Here is a 21,213-nt window from a genome sequence, read left to right as displayed (position 1 = left end):
GGGGACCTTCTTTTCAACCCCCGGGGCGTGACGCAAACGTCTACAGCCTGTCATGAGCGGGTAACTGGCGGGAAGCCCTCTTATGCTACCTAGGCATCAAGGCTGCCAGAACCGAGACCCTCGGTAGGCTTTCGCCGAATAATATAGTAAGGAAATGAGGGGCTCGTTGAGGAAATACAGAAAGATAGGTCGGCAGTCTACGACGCCAAAGGAGTTATACGGGTGTGGTTAAGCTCTTTTTTTTACTACGGTTAATAGAGTTAACATTTTTTAAATATACGAAAGAAAGAAAGAAAAACACGCGCCCAGAGTGGGGACCGAACCCACGCCTTTCGATTAGATCTCGAATGCCTTACCAATTCGGCAATCTGGGCAACTGTGTTCTCCTTCACTTCCTGGGCTATTTATATTTACTAGAAGTGTATCTGCCGCTTGAGGGTGCCAGCCAGCGCCACTCTGACTACACGGGGAGAAGGGGACTTTCTTTTCAACCCCCGGGGCGTGACGCAAACGTCTACAGCCTGTCATGAGCGGATTACTGGCGGGAAGCCCTCTTATGCTACCTAGGCATCAAGGCTGCCAGAACCGAGACCCTCGCTAGGCTTTCGCAGAATAATATAGAAAGGAAATGAGGGCCTCGTTGAGGAAATACAGAAAGATAGGTCGGCAGTCTACAACGCAAAGGAGGCAGAGGGGTGTGGTTAGGATCTTTTTAAATGCAGAGCATTTCAGTAACTCACGATGTCACCCGCGTTGACGTCCGTCGTAGTCCGCACCGTGGTTGTCCGCACCCCTCACCTTACACTATATAAAAAAAATACTATCCGGCGCCTGGTTTCCATCCCTCGACCCTGCGGGCCGAACGCAATGTACATGGTGCTCTGCGCCACAAAGCCGACACAGAATGGGAGGCTACGAACGCTCCTTATATCGTGGACTCATTCAAACTACGTCAAGAAGCTGCTGATACAACGCATTCACTACCACCAACTCCCCAAACACTAAACGTTAATGCAATACACCCACCCCCTATGCGACGCATTTACACGAGTCCCCCTTGCAGGGAGATTGAACCGCCAAAAACAACGCGTTGTGGACTGCGCAGTAAGGTGCCGGCACGTGCGAGAACCACTCGCGCTGTTCGTTCCAGGCAGGGAGCGCGCGAGCACTGCGAAGGCGGGAAATTTGAACTGCTTTGGACAAACCTCCATTCAATTCATCAAGAGAGAAGTGAGACAGGAAGGCGAAGACCGTGATGCGTAGTAGCAGTAAGCGGATAACGGTGCCACAGGTCGTTATGGCGAATCACTGCTCTGCATTTACGACCGCTTTCACGTTGAGTGGAACGGCTTTAATTTTTTTTTATACGACGTTTAATGGAGTTAACATTTTTTTAAATATACAAAAAAAAGAAAGAAAGAAAAACATGCGCCCAGAGTTGGAACCGAACCCACACCTTTCGATGAGATCTCGAATGCCTTACCAATTCGGCTATCTGGGCGACTGTGTTCTATTTCACTTTCTGAGCTATTTATATTTACTAGAAGTGTATCTGACGGTTGAGGGTGGTAGCCAGCGCCACTCTCACTACACAGGGAGAAGGGGACCTCCTTTTCAACCCCCGGGGCGTGACGCAAACGTCTACAGCCTGTAACGAGCGGGTAACTGGCGGGAAGCCCTCTTATGCTACCTAGGCATCAAGGCGTCCAGAACCGAGACCCTCGGTAGGCTTTCGCCGAATAATATAGTAAGGAAATGAGGGGCTCGTTGAGGAAATACAGAAAGATAGGTCGGCAGTCTACAACGCCAAAGGAGGCATACGGGTATGGTTAGGCTCTTTTTTTGCTACGGTTAATAGAGTTAACATTTTTTAAATATACGAAATAAAGAAAGAAAGAAAAACACGCAACAGAGTGGGGACCGAGCCCACGCCTTTCGATTAGATCTCGAATGCCTTACCAATTCGGCTATCTAGGCGACTGTGTTCTCCTTCACTTTCTGTGCTGTTTATATTTACTAGAAGTCTATCTGACACTTGAGGGTGGTAGCCAGGGCCACTCTGTTTACACGGGAAGAAGAGGACCTTCTTTTCAGCCCACGGAACGTGACGTAAACGTCTACAGGCTGTCATGACCGGGTAACTGGCGGGAAGCCCTCCTATGCTACCTAGGCATCAAGGCGGCCCGAACCGAGACCCTCGCTAGGCTTTCGCCGAATAATATAGTAAGGAAATGAGGGCCTCGTTGAGGAAATACAGAAAGATAGGTCGGCCGTCACCAACGCCAAAGGAGGCATAGGGGTGTAGTTAGGCTGGTTTTTTATACAGTAATGGAGTAAACATTTTGGTAAATATACGAAAGAAAGAAATAAAGAAAAACACGCGCCCAGAGTGGGCACCGAACCCACGCCTTTCGATTAGATCTCGAATGCCTTACCAATTCGGCTATCTGGGCGACTGTGTTCTCCTTCACTTTCTGGGCTATTTATATTTACTAGAAGTGTATCTCATGCTTGAGGGTGGTAGCCAGCGCCACTCTGACTACACGGGGAGAAGAGGACCTTCTTTTGAACCCCCGTGGCGTGACGCAAACGTCTACAGCCTGTCATGAGCGGGTAACCGGCGGGAAGCCCTCTTATGCTAACTAGGCATCAAGGCTGCCAGAACCGAGACCCTCGCTAGGCTGTCGTAGAATAATATAGTAAGGAAATGAGGGCCTCGTTGAGGAAATACAGAAAGATAGGTCGGCAGTCTACAACGCCAAAGGAGGCAAAGGGGTGTGGTTAGGCTCTTTTTAAATGCAGAGCATTTCAGTAACTCACGATGTCACCCGCGTTGACGTCCGTCGTAGTCTTCACCGTCGTTGTCCGCACCCCTGCCCCTACACTATATAAAAAAAATACTGTCCGGCTCCTGCTTTCGATCCCTCTACCTTGCGGGCGGAACGCCATGTTCATGGTGCTCCACCCACTGCGCAACAAAGCCGACACAGAATGGGAGGCTACGAACGCGCCTGATATCGTTGACTCATTCAAACTACGTCAACAAGCTGCTGATACAACGCATTCCCTACCACCAACTCCCAAAACACTGAACGTTAACGCCATACACCCACCCCTATGCGACGCATTTACTCGAGTCCCCCTCGCGGGGAGATGGGACCGCCAAAAACAACGCGTTGTGGACTGTGCAGTAAGATGCCGGCACGTGCGAGAACCGCTCGCGCTGTTCGTTCCAGGCAGGGGGCGCGCGAGCACTGCGAAGGCGGGAAATTTGAACTGCTTTGGACAAACCTCCCTTTAATTCATCAAGAGAGAAGTGAGGCAGGGAGGCGAAGAGCGTGATGGGTAGTAGCAGTAAGCGGATAACGGTGCCACAGGCCGTTATTTTGAATGACTGCTCTGCATTTACGACAGCGTTCACGTTGAGTGGAACGGCTTTAATTTTTTTTATACTACAGTTAATGGAGTTAACATTTTTTTAAATATACGAAAGAAAGAAAGAAAAAAAACACGCGCCCAGAGTTGGGAACGAACCCACGCCTTTCGATTAGATCTCGAATGCCTTACCAATTCGGCTATCTGGGCGACTGTGTTCTCCTTCACTTTCTGGGCAATTTATATTTACTAGAATTGTATCTAACGCTTGAGGGTGGTAGCCAGACCCACTCTGTCTACACGGGGAGAAGGGGACCTTCTTTTCAACCCCTGGGGCGTGACGCAAATGTCTACAGGCTGTCATGAGCGGGTAACCGGCGGGAAGCCCTCTCATGCTACCTAGGCATCAAGGCTGCCAGAACCAAGACCCTCGGTAGGCTTTCGCAGAATAATATAGTAAGAAAATGAGGGCCTCGTTGAGGAAACACAGAAAGATAGGTCGTCAGTCTACAACGCCAAAGGAGGCAAAGGGGTGTGGTTAGGCTCTTTTTAAATGCAGAGCATTTCAGGAACTCACGTGTCACCCGCGTTGACGTCCGTCATAGTCCGCACCGTCGTTGTCCGCACCCCTCCCCCTACACTATATAAAAAAAAATACTATCTGGCGCCTGGTTTCGATCCCTCGACCCTGCGGGCGGAACGCAATGTACATGGTGCTCTACCCACTGCACCACAAAGCCGACACAGAATGGGAGGCTACGAACGCGCCTTATATCGCTGACTTATTCAAACTACGTCAAGAAGCAGGTCATACAACGCATTCACTACCACCAACTCCCCAAACACTAAACGTTAACGCAATACACCCACCCCCTATGCGATGCAATTACTCGAGTCCCCCTCGCGGGTAGATGGGACCGCCAAAAACAACGCGTTGTGGACTGCGCAGTAAGGTGCCGGCACGTCCGAGAACCGCTCGCGCTGTTCGTTCCAGGCAGAGGGCGCGCGAGCACTGCAAAGGTGGGAAATTTGAACTGCTTTGGACAAACCTCCCTTCAATTCATCAAGAGAGAAGTGAGGCAGGGAGGCGAAGATCGTGATGGGTAGTGCAGTAAGCGGATAACGGTGCCACAGGCCGTTATGGCGAATCACTGCTCTGCATTTACGAGAGCTTTCACGTTGAGTGGAACGGCTTTAATTTTTTTATACTACGGTTAATGGAGTTAACATTTTTTAATATACAAAACAAAGAAAGAAAGAAAGAAAGAAAAAAAAGCGCCCAGAGTGGGAACCGAACCCACGCCTTTCGATAAGATCTTGAATGCCTTACCAATTCAGCTATCTGGGCGACTGTGTTCTCCTTCACTTTCTGAGCTATTTATATTTACTAGAAGTGTATCTGACGATTGAAGGTGGTAGCCAGCGCCACTCTCGCTACACAGGGAGAAGGGGACCTTCTTTTCAACCCCCGTGGCGTGACGCAAACGTCTACAGCCTGTCACGGGCGGGTAACTGGCGGGAAGCCCTCTTATGCTACCTAGGCATCAAGGCGTCCAGAACCGAGACCCTCGCTAGGCTTTCGCAGAATAATATAGTAAGGTAATGAGGGGCTCGTTGAGGAAATACAGAAAGATAGTTCGGCAGTCTACAACGCCAAAGGAGGCATAGGGGTGTGGTTAGGCTCATTGTTTTGACTACGGTTAATTGAATTCACATTTTTTTAAATATACGAAAGAAAGAAAGAAAAAAAAAACACGCGCCCAGAGTTGGGACCGAACCCACGCCTTTCGATTACATCTCGAATGACATTGCCTTGCTTGTATGTGACTATTTTATCCCTATTTGTTATGACATTGCCTTGCATCTGATTTTTTCCCACCGTTAAGACGCCTCTTCACTGCTTTCCGGCTACCTCCGTTCCTGACAGCGTATTCGATCCTCTGCATATTATACTTCCGTACGTCAGCTGTCTTACGCTTATTGATTAACTTCGAAAGCTCCGCTAGTTTTATTCTGTCAGCTGGGGTGGGGATAGCCATTCTCTGCCGTTTCTTAATTAGATCTTTTGTCTCTTGGGAAAGTTTACCAGTATCTTGTCTTGCCATCGTGCCCCGACTTCTACTGTACACTCCGTGATAATGCGTGTAAGGTTGAAGATTGAAGTTTATTTTTATTTTCACGTTTTAAAAGAGCGCACAAATAGTAATATCGAGGAGGTCCCGTAGTTAAAAAACTGTCGGGGGGACCTCCTGTGACAAAGTGCATAACCGAACAGCGTAGATTAGGCAACAAGTAAAAAACACATCAAACGAGAATGAGCGAAAACAGGCAGAAAGCCATACATATATGTTTATACATACATACGCACACAAATATACATTCATTTGTAGCAGTACAAACATATGCGCATAAAAATTGCAGTAAAAACGATTCGACGTAAGAACAGAAGCATTGAAAATAAAATGGCGCTACAACAAAAACACGTGTATACATTAGGCCAAGTTGATAATAGAAAACGTTTTAATTGGTTTCGGAAAAAATTAGGAGAGTGAATTGATTTGAGGGGGGTCGGTAGTTCATTCCACATTGAAATGGCCGCGAATACGGCAGTTTGTTTGCCGTAGTTAGAGCGAATGTTTGGTAGAATTAGGTTATTGTGTTCTGAAAAGCGGGTGTTGTTGGCGTTTAAAAGTAACGACTGGTCGATGCAGGTGTGCATGGATTCATTATTTCTAGCACGAAGGAGGAAAATGCACATTTTTATTTTATATTCAGATAGAAGGGGTAGGATTCGAAGGTCAAAATATAAATGCGGAGCACTGTCTCTCGGATGTCTGTAATTAATGATTCGGATGGCTCGGTTTTGCAAAGAAACAAGCGGTGATAGATGAACATCATAGGTGCTTCCCCACGAACCTAAACAAATTGTTAATGACTGTGTACAAAACAGTGGTAAAGAGAACGGAGAACAGGCAGAGAAAAATATGCGCGAGTTCTAATTAGTACATGAATACCAAACGCAACTTTACTAATAAGTGACTTGATGTGGAAGTGAAATTTTAAATGTTTATCGAGGAGCACTCCTAGGAATGTGGTGTAATCTGAAGGGTAGATAAAATGCGTTCAAAGTCGGAGATGCGGAATTGAGGTAATTTGCTTATGATGGGAGTGAAAATATATGAAACTGGTGAAGCTGGGGTTTATATTTAACCTATTGTTTCGGTACCAATCGGATAACCTTATTAAATAGTCGTTTAATTTAGGTTCTAGAGGTCAGAATCCGGCAAATAAACCGTGTGTCATCTGCGTAAAGCATGCATTTTGAAAAATGTAAACAATATGGGAGATCATTTATAAATAACAAGAACAACAGTGGCCCAAAATGGACCCCTGGGGGACGCCTATATTTACTGTCTTGTATTCGGAAAGTATGCCACTGCATTCGACAGCCTGAAGCCTATCAGCCAGATATGACTGTAGTAAGGCTAATGTTGGCCCACAGACACCCAATGATTCTAATTTTGAAAAAAGAATATCGTGAGTAATGGAATCAAATGCCTTTGTGAGGTCGACAAATATAGCTGCTGCAAATAGGCCGCAATCAATGGATTGTTTCATGAAATCAGTTATCTCGATAAGAGCAGCCTCAGTAGAAAAATTAGGCTGAAAACCAAACTGACAGGGGGTCAGTAGTTGAAATTTGTTGATATATTTCCACAGCTTAGTTACAATAAGTTTTTCTATTAACTTGCCGAAAAAGGGCAGTATGGTTATGGGGCGGTAGTTATTTACACACCACTATCACCTTTCTTATGAACGGGTACTACTCTTCCTTTCTTAAGTTCAGACGGAAAAACGCCAGACCAAAAATATTGTTAATGACATGGGCGATTACAATGGAAAGTTCGTTGCGGACAAGTTTTACCCTAGCAGCATGGGTACCATCCAATCCAGCCCCACAACTTTTTAGGGCTTTGATCACTTGCACTATTTCCTCGGGTGATTTGGGCTGCAAGTAGAATGAATGGGGACAGCGAGTGCAAGGTGCAAAATTTGATGTTGTGGTAGAACTGTAATTACAGAAATGGTTATTAAAAACATTAGCTATTTCAGCGTGGTTACTAAAATATTTGTTCCATCACTAACCTCTTTTATTTCAGGTGTGTGGTGCGACTGATTTAGAAATTCCTTTATGACTTTCCAGTTCTTATTGTTGCTATTTTTATTTATTTGGTCTAGATAGTAGTTTTTCTTTGCTACTTTTAATAGCATGGTCAGCTTATTTGAATAATGCTTGAACCGATTCAAGACAGGTATATTAAATGGTTGGCGCCGAACTTTCTTTAATAGGTTAAACCGCTTGCGTATGGAGCGTAAAAGCCCGTCGGTTAACCAGGGATTTCTAGGAACATTAAATGCTTTTTGGTAGCAGCTAAAAGTCGTACATGCAGTAATCACATCAATTATTTTCTCAGACAGGCTGTTATAGGCAGCATTGGGATCATTGTTACTTAAAACATCACTCCAGTCGGCACAACTGATTAATCGACAAAATTTACTTTTATCAAAGGATTGCTTGTGAAATGTTTTTGGCGTAATTTCCATCGGGCTTTCAATTAACATAAAAACAGCACAATGATCTGTTATGTCACAGTCTACGACTCCAGCGCTCTGAGAGAAGGAAACATTGGAGAGAATATGATCGATTACTGTGCCCAGGCCATGATCGGAAGAACGAGTCGGCAAGTTGATTAACGACAGCAAACCATGACCGAGAATGCAGTTAATATATTCCGAGCATGAGCTGTCAGTGAGGTCTATTATGTTTATGTTAACAAAGCCAGTAATAATTATGTTTTTGTTTTGGTCCGTAAGACAGTTTAAATTATTTTCAAGTCTATTGCAGAAGTCAGAATAAGATGAGGCGGGGGAGCGATAGATTAAACCAACAACCGTTTACCTATTTGGCAGGAAAGACTCGTCAAACTCAAGCCAGACAGATTCACACTTATCAGTAGAAAATTTTAAGTCATAGCGGCGAGAGTACCTCAGTCAGTTAGAAACATACATTGCACATCCGCCATGACGGCTGTCTGGGCTATGGGAAAATTCGGATATATGACCAGCTAAGCCGAACAGTCGGTCATTAGTAGGTGATAGCCAAGTTTCGGAAAGGCAGATAAGAGAGAAGTTTTTCTCCGCGAGGGTTAGGAAATTAACTAATTCGTCATAATGCTTAGAAAGGATTCGTATGTTGAAATTATTGAGCGACGTATGTGTTAAACAGGTGCTTTGAAAGACCAGCTTTAGTTGGTCAGCCGAGTAATAATCGATATCTTGCATGGAAAGCTAGCAACATAAAACGATTTACGAGAATAATGGCCACGTCACTGACTTTCTAGATGCGGTGTATGCGATCGCCCTACGCTTTTCTGGCCTTTATGCGGCAGTTTTCAACCCAAGGAAACTGCCAGTTCATCTCGTTCTTTCTGGCCAAAGCTTTAGCGAACAAGCGTTTCTTTTCCGGTGTCAGGTGATCTTTCACGTACACAGGCTGTTCCGAATGGCTTTGAAAGCCGATAGCACCAGCCGTTAGTCGAGCCAGAGTCCTTGTCGAGCCTTCTTCGCTTTGCCGGCGAATTCAGTTTTCTTAGTACGTGAGCAAGTTCTTGCTATGATGTGCTGCTCGTTATTTTTGGCCGGAACACAATGAACCACGCCTACATCGGCAGCGCTTATCGGGCACTCAACTTTGTCACCGATCTGCTGCAGTATAGCGAGGCAGTGCTCAGCCTGCGTCATAGGCACGCCTTTTATTTCGATGTTATTCTGTCTCGAATGTTGTTCCAGCTCAGACATGCGTTGGGTCAGCTGCTCATTTTTTTCGTGAGCTGTTTGTTCTCCTTTTGCAGCAACTCTTGGTTTTTTTTACTTCCTCATAAAGCCCATTGAAAAGTTTAAGGCCTTAATGCATTTCTCCTAGTTCCTTGCGAAGTACTTCAACTTCCTTGGCTAATTCAGCGTTGGTAGTCATTTCAACAGTTCTACTATACCACCGCTTAAAGAATCAAAGAAACAACAGCATACTTGTTACTGGCAGCAGCAAGACAGCATTAAAAAAAAAGAAGTGAAACAATTCCTACCTGCACGGTGATTGCAAAAAGCGCTGAAGTCATGTGATTGTGCTGCGCTGCCCCGCTGCTGCCAAGTGGTTGGTCCGTCGCTGTGCCCTTGCTTTATAGCGATGAGCCCTGGTGGCGATGCGGCGAAGCGGGTGTCGCTGACTTGTCAAAGGTCACGTGTTGAAGCGTGCTTGTTCCACACGTGCGGCGGCCGGGTGATGTCGTTCCGTCTCTCGTATCTGCACGGTGATTGCAAAAAGCGCGGAAGTCAGGCGATTGTGCTGCGCTGCCCCGCTGCTGCCAAGTCCGTATCGCTGTATCCAAGTCCAGGTGATCGCTGGCTTCCTGTGTCGTAAACTCTGCTTCCTCGGTAAGAGCTGAATGTCGGTTCTGAAAGCGATCCTGAATTCTTCTACTTTACGTCTTACTGTTAGCTCTTTAATCTGCTTATTTCGTACTAGCTTGTTACGGTCCCTCTTCAAATCTACGTTGATTCTAGATCTCACCATACGGTGGTCACTACACCTTACCCTTCCGAGCACTTCCACAGCCTTCACGACGCCAGGGTTATCGCATAATATGAGGTCTATGAGGTCTATGCTCTCCATTCGCGCTCCACCACGTCCACTTCCGGCTCTTCCGTTTGCAGAGGAAGGTAATTATTATGCGTAGGTTATTCCGTTCTGCGAACTGGACTAGTAGGCCCCCTCTGCTATTTTTACAGCCTAAGCCATAGTTCTCAACTGCCTTGTCTCCAGTGTGACTCTTGCCTACTTTAGCATTGAAGTCCCCCATAGCTACGGTATACTGTGTTTTTGCTTTAGCCATTGCCGATTCCACATCGTCATAGAGGTGTCACACTACCTTCGTCACGGCTGGATGTGGCCGCGTAGCCCTTTACCATCTTAAGTTTGTACCTCTTATTGAGCCGAATTACAAGACCTGCTGCCCTTTCGTTAGTGCTATAGTATTCTTCTATGTTGCCAGCTATGCTTTTATTGACTAGAAGTCCCACTCGCAGTTCTCTTCTTTCCACTAGACCACGGTAACATAGGACGTGTCCATTTTCCAGCACCGCAAAGGCTTCACCTATCCTGCTAACCTCACTAAGCCCTATGACATCCCATTTAATGCCCTTTAATTCCTCGAACAACACCTCTAGACTCGCTTTACTAGATAAGGTTCTCGTGTTAAACGTTGCCAGGTTCAGATTACAATGGCGGCCTGTCCGGTTCCAGGAATTCTTAGCACCCTCTGTTGCGTCACATTTCTGACCACCGCTGTGGTCAGTTGCTTCGCAGCCACTGGAGACTGAGGGCCGTGGGTTAATTAGCGTATTCATGGGTGGTTGTGGCCGTTACTACACCAGGGTGGCCAATGCTGCTCTGGTGAGGGAGTGCGTTGCCGGCAATGGTTGCCGGGTTCTGGCCGCACCCCAAGCCTCCTTCTGCAATTCCATCAATGCGCGGATTTTTTTTTAATCCGGTGGGAATTGACCGGCACCGGGATTCGAACCACGGTCCTTCTGCACGCGAGGCGGGTGTTCTACCTATACGCCACCGCTTCACCGCTGCAGTTTAGATAAGTCACGTATAAATTCATGTGGTTTCCTTTAAATAAACAGTTGCAAGTTTGCGCCTGTATATGTTTTACTTTGTTTTATTAGTCCAGGTCTAGTTTGCGCCACGTTTTCTTCTTTCTTAAATGTGCTTAGCTGAGTGCGTTTAAGTGTTCTTCCGTTTTCATGGAAATAGTGTATATTCGGTAATCGGTATATGTCTTGAATTGTAACCCAGTGTCGTCGTCCGTATATTAAAAAGCGTTAACCCCAGTACCTCCAGAGGCATTGCGCACTTCGTCGCCGGACCGAGCATGATATCGTAGCGGCAGGCCAAAACTAGTCGCTACAGTATACGCGCACAGGAACAAGCAAGTGCAACAAGTAACCCTGGGCCCGCGTGTTCACACTGGAGGGGTGAATCAAAACGCGTTTTCTGCTCAGGCCTGTTACCTGCCTGAACCAGACGCTTTGGATCTTGCGCATTAAGAAGCATTTTTTCCAGCACAAGAGTAATGATGTGCCGGTGAGGGTGAGAGCGCTTTTGGGCAGCGGCATCTAAACTAAGCGGACGTACTACGCTGGGGTAAGTGACTTGAGCGACTAATGGACGTACGTTACTCCGATTCCCTGGAAAACACTCTTCCCGCTGCATGGAGCAGGTTCGATGATACCCTTAAACAAGTGCGCCTGAGACTCCTCGTGTCTCCGCTGTTCTCAAGGCTACGCTCCGTGGTAATTTTGCTTTGCGCGTGATTTTGCGGGCTCTATGCCCTCTAGAGCAGTCTACAGCGGGAAACTGCCGGTCGAAAAAATGCAAATATCGTTTGACGGGAATTCTGAGGTGCTTAGTACGTGACAGAATAGCTTAGCCCTGCTTGATGACATCCTTTCGTCGAATGCTTTAGGCTTTGTTTTTCGCCGCATTTGCAAATAACTAGGCGAGCTTGGCAGGTTTAACTAGGAAGGCTGTGAGATGCACAATAGTTTTTTCGCCATCTACGCGAACATGGTGGCTACCTCTCGGAAGCATTTTGGAACTCAGGTGCTTCCAGTCACCGTAAAACGGCACAATTGGTAGACCAAAACGTTTGGGGAGCTGTTGACGGAAATGTCACGGAAATATTTGCCGCGCCGATAAAGAGACCTCGGCGGTGAAAGGCGACGCTGACAGACGCACAATTAGGAGGGTGAGAAATTACGGTATTTCGGAATTAAATGGTTTTTTTTGAAGGTTTTAAATTTACAGCCCTAAGCGTATCCCAATTTTTGTATCACCCCTACCCCTCCAAATTGAATAGATCAAGGACTGCGAGGTACGTTTTAGTCTCGCTATGAGCACCGAGGCGGTCTTCATGGCGGTTTTTTTTCTTTAGGCAAGCGGCGTCCGTGTCTGATAAGAAACAGCTGACGAGAACCTAGGTCGTGGACAAGTATGGACCATAAAGATAAACAGCCTTGGTCGTATGGCAGTAAACGTTTGATATTTGTTTGTTCTTCAGATTATCTGCGGCCGACGTGTATGAAAAAAAAAAACCGCGTACCAACCAGCAAAATATAAGTCAGTGCTGTTTGTACGTACCCTTCAAAGTTTCTACCCTTCAAAGTAAAACAACGGGGCACGTCAGTCATAAAAAAATATTGGGCACTAAACTCGCGAATTTTCAGTACTCATAGCTGGCCTACTTTTGCACAAATTTTATGCCGGTTTTGTGCTAACCTCCCGTAATTTAAATTTTGCAGGGAGAGTGTACATGCATTTTCTTGAGGGGCAATTTTTTTTACGTAAAGTGTCCCTGAATTTAAAGAAACCGATTCAATCGCCGATTTTTTCCCCTCGTAAAAAATAGAAGTAGGCGTAAAAAGTTCCATAGCCACGTAAAGCCTGTTCGCAGCAATTCGCACTTGATATGAATCTGCCGAAATGTACACCAAGCACAAAAAAAATGTCGCTCTTCTCAACGAGCTACAACTTCAACAATGTTTCTCATACTAGTGAACGTGGGAGGAAAAGGGTTCTCACCGAGTGCCACTTGCGCGGGCACAGCCGCAGGGTCACAGCCGCAGGGCGATGTCGTACCTATTCCGCTTGTCGGCCGCCGCCCCCGTTTGTGCGGCGTATCTTCCGTAATAATGTTTTACTTGCTACATGAAGGTAATGCGTACGAGAAGGAGGGGACATACAGTTCTGCCTCGTACGAACGTTTTTGGCTGCTGTCATGCTAGGTGCACACAACTAATGATTAGCAGTCTGTAAAACTACCGGGCAGGGCATAAAAATGTGTGGCTTCTCTTGTACAAGGATATAAATATACCTTAAAGCACAGTCTACTGAAGCATAAATTTATCCACAAGTTGAGGTTTACTGATCGAGGATAGAACCAGAAGTTGGCAATGACACCGCAACGCTGCGGCTCACCTTTTAACTTCTTTTGGGTGAAACTGCATTACTTTGGAGAGGCTCTTGCATGGCGAGGCAATGCAAAAACACCCCGGCTGATTTCTTCCCCGCGATAAATAAACGTTCTACGTTACGTCTTCCTACCACTTATTCTTGGGCTCATCTAGTAAATTAAAAAGATGCACTTCGGCAACTACGGAAATTAATACCTTATTTACTATACGCCCAAATCGAGCAAATATCCCGTTTAATGTAAACCCCAGCTTAAACAAATGTAAAATTTTACAGCTCTTTTTACGTACTTGTGATGAATTTCAGGAGCTAAAAAAGATAATTGAACATCCAGCAAAAATAAGAAATATCTTGCGTACAGAAATTCCAATCTTGGTTCTATCGACGTCAAATATGCAACACAATACTTTAGAAGAATGAAGTATTTGAAGGAGGGAATGCACGCCTTCGGGTGCATGCTTTTGAGCGAATCACTTGAATCAACAAAATTGGGATAAATTCGATACTTCCCCCGGCTTGGGGGCACAAGTTTTTTGTTTCTTACAGGAAAACATCTTCCGCCCTGACAAGATTTAAGCCGTGTTAGTGTTAAGCCCCATGGTGGGTTCTCAAGGGTCCGACACCTTTTACAAACGTCACGCATCGCGTCACACGGAAAAACATTGCTCGGCCATTAAGTGTTGTGACCGGTCCTGACCGTGACCTATAGCCTCTAAGACTCCGCGCACGACATATTGTACACTCAGATTTCAGCTCTCTGTAAACAAAATTGGCTGAAAGCGAAACCAAAATAGTCTCGAAAAGACTGGTGGGGCAATCTGTCTCTGTTTCATGCAACTGTAGGTTCTAGATGGCGCTCATACTGCAGACAAACAATGGCGATTTTTAGTTTGGATGTTTTCTATCGACGGCGCCAAAGTAAATACTTTTCATGTGTTTAAAAATGCTAGGACACTGTTGATTTTCGTTTTACGAGGTATCATTCACCACCGCTATTTGTGCCTTCCATTTTCTCGTTTCTTCTTCATTTCACTCAGAAACTTGATGTGCCACAGGTTTCACGTCAGGACAATGTTGAACCTTTGTGACTACATTTGGCAGAACCGACTATTTTAATTGCTCTTTCTTGCTATTGAAATTAGGCGCCTATTAGTGACGAATCGCCTTAGCGGCTGTGGCTGTTGGCGTCTCCCGTTGTCGTCGTCATAATCGCCGTCTCACGTAGCCACGGTACTAAAACACCGTGAGATTCGTTGGCGCCTCGCGCTAGAACGTAACGCGTACTCAAAAAATCACGAGGCACTCGTTTACGTCTCGCGCTGGAGCGCTTCGTAACGCCTACTTAAAAAAAAACACAGGGACACTCGTTTACGCCTCGCGCTAGAGAGCTCCTTGCTTCCAAGACGAGACTTTTACAGCCAAGTTCTTTATTTGTACCTCCTAACGTTTTTATCTACGTTGGCAAAAACACCAAGCCGCCAAGAATACGCTCATACACTGCGTGCTTCGCCCCTCCCCAGGTGTCACGTTGGTGGAGATCGCCCGAGATTTTTTTATTGCAAGTAAATAATAAAAAATCTCCTGAGATGCCGCCGATCCCTCTGCCCTCGAAATTCTTTAGAGGATTGCGGAAAATGGGGGCAAGCCGCACCGATAACATACTTCTTTTGTGCGAGGCTACTTTTCCTAAAAGATTTCAAAATTAAAGACAAACAAGGCCTTAAGGGCTTGCCAAGATAAGTTCTCCAGGCCTGTCCGGTTGGACTTCCCAGGAACTAACTGCTTCACTCGGCACTTACCGGCGAAAAGAATAATTTGCTAATCAACGCAGATGTTCGGTGAGCTCGGCAAAGGGAGGCAAGCGTTTCTAATGATGTCAAGAACAGGACGGACTTTCCGTAGCCGATCGGATTCATTGTCTTCATCGGAAACAACGAGGCACACCCACACGCCTGCACGCACGCACGCACGCACGCCCATACACACACACACACACACACACACACACACACACACACACACACACACACACACACACACACACACACACACACACGCACACACACACACACACACACACACACACACACACTCACATACACAGACGTACAGTCATGGACAATTCAAATGCGAACCGCGGAGCGCATGGCCGAATATACCGGTGCCGTCACCTGGCATCGGCCGTGGAAAGCTCACGGACATGCGCAGTTGAGCTGAAGGGAGCGAGGCTGCGTGTCCCACTCCGATATGTTGCCTTCTGCTCGCTCGCATGCTTGCTGTGTCGCGGCGCCGCAAGAGCGCTGAAAGCTCAGCTGTTAGCGAGGCGGTGCAAGATAGTAGGCCACAGCGGTTACTCAGCGCTCAGCGCCCACGATCGGCTGCTCCCCGCCTTTGCCAGCATCACATAGCTGTCGGATGCTAAGGGACTTCTTCATTGCTCCCCACACGCTTTTAATGATATTGCTACGGACGTAACAAATGGATGAAGGCTTTATTTACAAGTCGTGCGGAGCCACAGGCAAGACGTGGTACCACAGATACCGGTCAGCAGCGAGGCGGGGAAAAAACTCTTCTTCGCCCTTCTCTTCTACGTGCCAGAATACCCCCTGGATCCCGTTCCACTGGGACATACCCTACACAGGCGATTGACTGCCGATTAACGTAACAGACAACCTAGCTATTGTCCTCTACCTAACACTGTAACAATTTCCCCCCGTGGAGACGAAGCGCACCGAGCGAGTCAAGGAGTGCGGCTATGACAACGCTTCAGCCGAGCTACATGCACGACCTGGGTCTTGCAGGAGCGACGGTCCCGAGCAGTAACTTTTGCGATAACATAGTTCACGGCACTCAGCTGAGACAGCACTACAAAGGGGCCAGAGTACGTAGGCAAAAACTTTTGGTAGCGGCCTCGTTGGCGAACTGGAGTCCACAACCAAACGAGTTCGCCTGGGTAGTAGGAGACTCGTGGGTGGCGCTGATCGTAGCGTGCTTTGGTTCGCCCCTGGGAGCTGAGGGTGCCCAGTCGAGCCAGTCGCCGGGCTTCTTCAGCGAGGCACAAAGTCTCAGCCAGCGACATATCTTTAGGCGAGGAGAATGGAAGGATGGTGTCTAGGAAGCTTTGAGGAAGGCGGACGTACAGAAGGAAGAACGGAGAATAGCCTATGACCTCGTGTTGGGCGGTATTGTACACGTAGGTTATGAATGGAAGAACAGTGTCCCAATTGTTTCGTTCTGAATCAATGTACATAGACAGCATGTTAGTTAGCGTGCGGTTTGTGCGTTCAGTGAGTCCGTTCGTCTGCGGGTGGTATGGTGTGGAATGTCGATATTCGGAGCCACAAAGCTGAAGAAGCGCTTCCACGACGTCCGCCATAATCTGGCGGCCACGGTCACTGATTACAACGCGAGGAGCTCCATGGCGTAGAATGACACGATTCAAGAGGAAAGATGCGACATCCGCGGCCGTTGCAGTGCAAAGAGGAGCAGTCTCAACGTAGCGGGTCACAAAATCCACACAGACGATGATCCAACGGTGACCTGCCTTGGACTTAGGTAGGGACCCCACCAGATCAATACCCACTTTGTCAAAGGTCGACATGGGAGGATTCACCGGTTGCAAAGGGCCCGCAGACGGAGACGTAGGACGCTTGTAACGCTGGCAATAAGGGCATCTGGCGACATAATTCTGCGCTGCTGTCTGCATACGGGGCCAGTAGAAGCGTTCCCAAAGTCGATGTAGGGTGCGGGAAAGGCCAAAGTGGCCTGATGTTACGTCGTCGTGCATTGCGCGGAGAACCAGATGTCGGAGCGTAGTGGGGGCGACAAGAAGCAAACGCGCGCCATCAGCAGAGTAATTCTTCTTGAACAAAACGCCGTCGCGGACAATAAAGGGTGTCGACATTGTGTCCTCCGCGGTTGCAAAAAGCCTGCGCAGCGTTGGATCTTTCCGTTGTTTGGCCCGAAAAAGTGGGGCGTCTGGGAATTCTGGTGACACGGAAGCCAGACAGTCCTCGAAGGTGTCGTCGTCGGTCGATGTGCCCGGTTGAGGTAAGCGGGACAAACAGTCCGCATCGGTATGACGGCGCCCACTCTTGTAAGAGGCTGTGAAGTCGTATTCTTGTAAGCGTAAGGCCCATCGAGCTAAGCGACCGGAGGGGTCGCGCACTCCGACAAGCCAGCATAACGAGTGGTGGTCCGTGACCAAAGTGAAGTGGCGTCCATACAGATAGCAGCGAAACTTTTGTACAGCGAACACAACGGCGAGGCATTCCAATTCCGTGATGATGTAGTTGCGCTCGGCTCTGGACAGGGTACGGCTGGCGTAAGCGACGACGTGTTGTGCCCCTTCGTGTAACTGGACGAGAACAGCTCCAACGCCCACGCCACTCGCATCAGAGTGGAGCTCGGTGGGTGCCGTGGGATCAAAGTGGCGCAAAATTGGGCGAGAAGTTAACAAAAATTTAAGTTGCTGAAAAGAGGACTCACAGTCAGACGTCCAAGAAAAAGGGCTGTCTTTACAGAGTAAGGACGCCAGAGGATGGGCAATTTGCGCGAAGCCTTCAATGAATCGTCGGAAATAGCACAGACCCAAGAAGCTCCTCAGCTCTTTCAGGGATCGTGGGGCTTGGAAATCGCGCACGGCGGAGATCTTCTTGGGATCCGGCCTGATGCCTTCCTTATCTACGAGGGAGCCTAGTACGAGGGCTTGGCGCTCCCCAAAATGACATTTTTTTGAGTCCAGCACCAATCCCGCTTCCTCGATGCGGCCCAGGACAATGGCAAGCCTGCTATTGTGCTCTTCAAATGACATCCCGAAAATAATGACATCGTCGAGATAGCACATGCAGATGTCCCATTTTAAGCCACGCAGAATGGTGTCAAAAGCGCTCAAATGCTGCGGGCGCATTACATAATCCAAAAGGCATCACATTGAACTCAAAGAGCCCATCAGGCGTCACGAAGGCCGTCTTCTCTTTGTCGGATGGGTGCACTGGAATTTGCCAGTAACCTGACCGGAGGTCGACCAAAGAAAAGTACGACGCTGAATGTAAGCAGTCGACGGCGTCATCAATGCGCGGAAGCGGATACACATCTTTTTTTGTCACCGCATTGAGTCGACGATAATCCACACAAAAGCGCCAAGAGTTATCTTTCTTCTTCACAAGAATCACTGGAGCTGCCCACGGACTTGAAGACTCCCGGATGACCCCTTTTTTCAGCATCTCCTGCGTCTGTTCAGTTATTACCTTGCGCTCAGAAGGGGACACACGGTATGGCTTTTGGCGAATCGGTGCCGTATTCTCAGTGATAATCCGATGTTGCATGCGTGACGCCGGCAGTGAAGTTTCGTTGTCATCCCGAGCAAAATCAAATACCGCAGCATGTCGGGTAAGCACCTCAAGTAACACCTGCTGCTTATGAGAAGGAAGCGAGGTATTTATCATGCGCTTGAGCTGGGTGGTGTAGTCTGTGTTGTTGGTAGTCGCGTCTTGCGTCCTATTCACCGCATGAATGGTTACGGCAACGTCTTCGTCGGAACGAGAGAGTTTAAGTCTCCGAACCTTGCTGGCGCTAGGCGGGACAAGGACGACGAATTACACACAACTGGAGCGCACACTACCAACTGATTTATTAATCACAACAAACACAACTTATGAAGGGAAAATTCAGATGACGTGAAAGGTGGAGTTAATCAATCTCGCTGAATTGAATACAATATTTGTTATGCGCATGCGCTTGCCTACGAACTGTCAAGTAGTGCCATCTCAGTTGTCGACAGTGCAATTGATGGCGAACTGATACAGTGTTTTTCTTTTCGGATGGCGTAAGCTTCCCATATCTCGCGGGTGATCGTTTCTGAAGATTCAAAGAGGATCGTGGTGCTTTCGAATTTCGCAGAGCACCCATGTCTGGCGCAGTGGGCAGCCAAGTGCCCTGGGGCTGAGACTTGCTTGCACATATTGTTGCGTTCTCTGAGTCGTTCGTTAACGCAGCGTCCAGTTTGGCCAATGGATGCCTTCTTGCATGACGAAGGTATCCTATAGACAACCCCCGAGCAGCATGCGACGAACTTACTCGTGTGCTTAATGCCACATCCTGCTTGTTTAGCATCTCTGCTTTTGCTAGTCATCTTGCACAGCATTTTTAGTTTTTTGGGAGCAGAAAAAACAACCGGGACATCATGCCTCGTGCCAACCTTCTTTAACCTGTGGGAAAATTTGTGGATGTACTGCAGGACGATCGGCCGCTTCTTTGGTTTTTTGCTGTCTTTCTCTTTGTTAATCTTCTTTACCACTGTTTTTAACACTTTTTCTGCAACAGAGACAAGTAGTTGATTAGTGAACCCACTTTTTTTTAGAGGATCAATTTGAAAAGATAGACTTTCAGTGACTCTGTGTTCGCAGGATTTTTTGATGGCTTGCGACATGCAAGAAGTGGCTATGGCTCTCTTAATCAACTTTGAGTGCGCCGAATCGTATGGAAGCAGCGCCTTCTCTCCTCTCGTTCGATAGCACCAACACGTGTGTGACAGTCCCGTCTTTAAGTTAATGTCAAGGAATTGAATGGCGTCATTAACAGGTTTTTCATATGCGAAATCAAGGCCCTGGTGCGCAGACTCAAATGCTGCAATGATTGGAGGGATGCTGCTTTCAATGTCAGTACCTGGGTTTAAGCAAACCAAAAAATCATCCACATACCGGAAGCATTTCTGCACATGCAAATCTGGTAATACACTTTCCAAAATGCGGTTGCCTTGTGCCAAAAATATGTCAGAAAGCACCGACGCTATACACGAACCTATTCCGATTCCGTCGGACTGGACATACACATCATCGTCGTGGTTGATGAGCAAGGATTCGAGGTAGAACTTGATTAAGTGCACAAAATTGTTGCTCGCAGTGCCTGCCTCATTCTGAAATTTCACAGGTCCGTAGGAGTCAATAGCCTCCTCAACAGCGAACAGAAGGCGTTCTCGAGGGATGCTGTAAAAAAGGTCCTTTGCGGCCACGGAGAAGCAAGGGATCGCCGGCGAGTTGCTCAAAAAAAGCGTCACATCACAAGAGTCCCTTATCAGGAATGGGTCGCTCACGTGAAGCCTTCGCAGATGCATTTGGAGGTACCTTGCGACTTCTTTCTGCCAGGTGTTTCGGTCCTCGACAATTGTCCGGAAGGGCATATCTTCCTTGTGGGTCTTTATAGTGAAGAAGGGCTGTAGGCTGAGCTCTTTTGCTGCCTTGACACGTTTTGAAAGGCTTTCCAAACCCATGTCCTCGCACAAGTTTTCCGCTTTGCTCCGTAAACCTGTGAGCCTTCGCTTGTTGCAGCCCTCAACTAAGTCGAAGTTCTTAGACACTGCTTCGTGCGCTTTTCGACTGTAGTCTTCCTCGTCGAGCATTGCGAAGCTGCCATTTTTGTCAGTCAAAATGAGCTTGATATTGTTGCCTTGTAGGAAATCGGCTGTTTGTTTCACGGCTACTGCTTTGCTCCTGCTTATCGGCTTGAAGGTTTTGACACATTGAATCCCTTCTGCAGTGCATACGTCCTTCTTCTCTTCCTCTGCACCGCTACCGAGCTTGTGCGCCATTGCAAGAAGGTCAACCGTTCTTGTCTTGGGGAGAACAGCAAATTTCGGCCCTTTTTCCAAGGTTCTTTCGACGAAATCTGGTAGGGGATTCCCCGATAGGTTATGCACTGTCAGCTTTTTTGTTCCAGAGTGTTTGTGCTTCCTTGGTAACTGACTG

The 21,213-nt window shown here is 47.4% G+C and overlaps 1 long non-coding RNA gene across 1 annotated transcript in view; it reads right to left on the bottom strand.

Annotated features, from left to right (window-relative positions):
- The window catches only part of LOC144177958 (uncharacterized), a 62,846-nt gene that overhangs the window by 29,725 nt on the left and 11,908 nt on the right, over positions 1 to 21,213 (bottom strand). The window contains exon 2 of the long non-coding RNA XR_013323890.1: positions 9,519 to 9,736. This is a non-coding gene — a long non-coding RNA (uncharacterized LOC144177958). The remainder of the gene's footprint in view (positions 1 to 9,518; positions 9,737 to 21,213) is intronic.

The sequence above is a fragment of the Haemaphysalis longicornis genome, unplaced genomic scaffold (assembly GCF_048455015.1).
Source record: "Haemaphysalis longicornis isolate Haplotype H1 unplaced genomic scaffold, Haemaphysalis longicornis Haplotype H1 scaffold_1, whole genome shotgun sequence".
Classification (NCBI taxonomy): domain Eukaryota; kingdom Metazoa; phylum Arthropoda; class Arachnida; order Ixodida; family Ixodidae; genus Haemaphysalis; species Haemaphysalis longicornis.
Note: the sequence above shows the minus strand (reverse complement) of the source record. Positions and strands in the feature narration are given on the sequence as shown.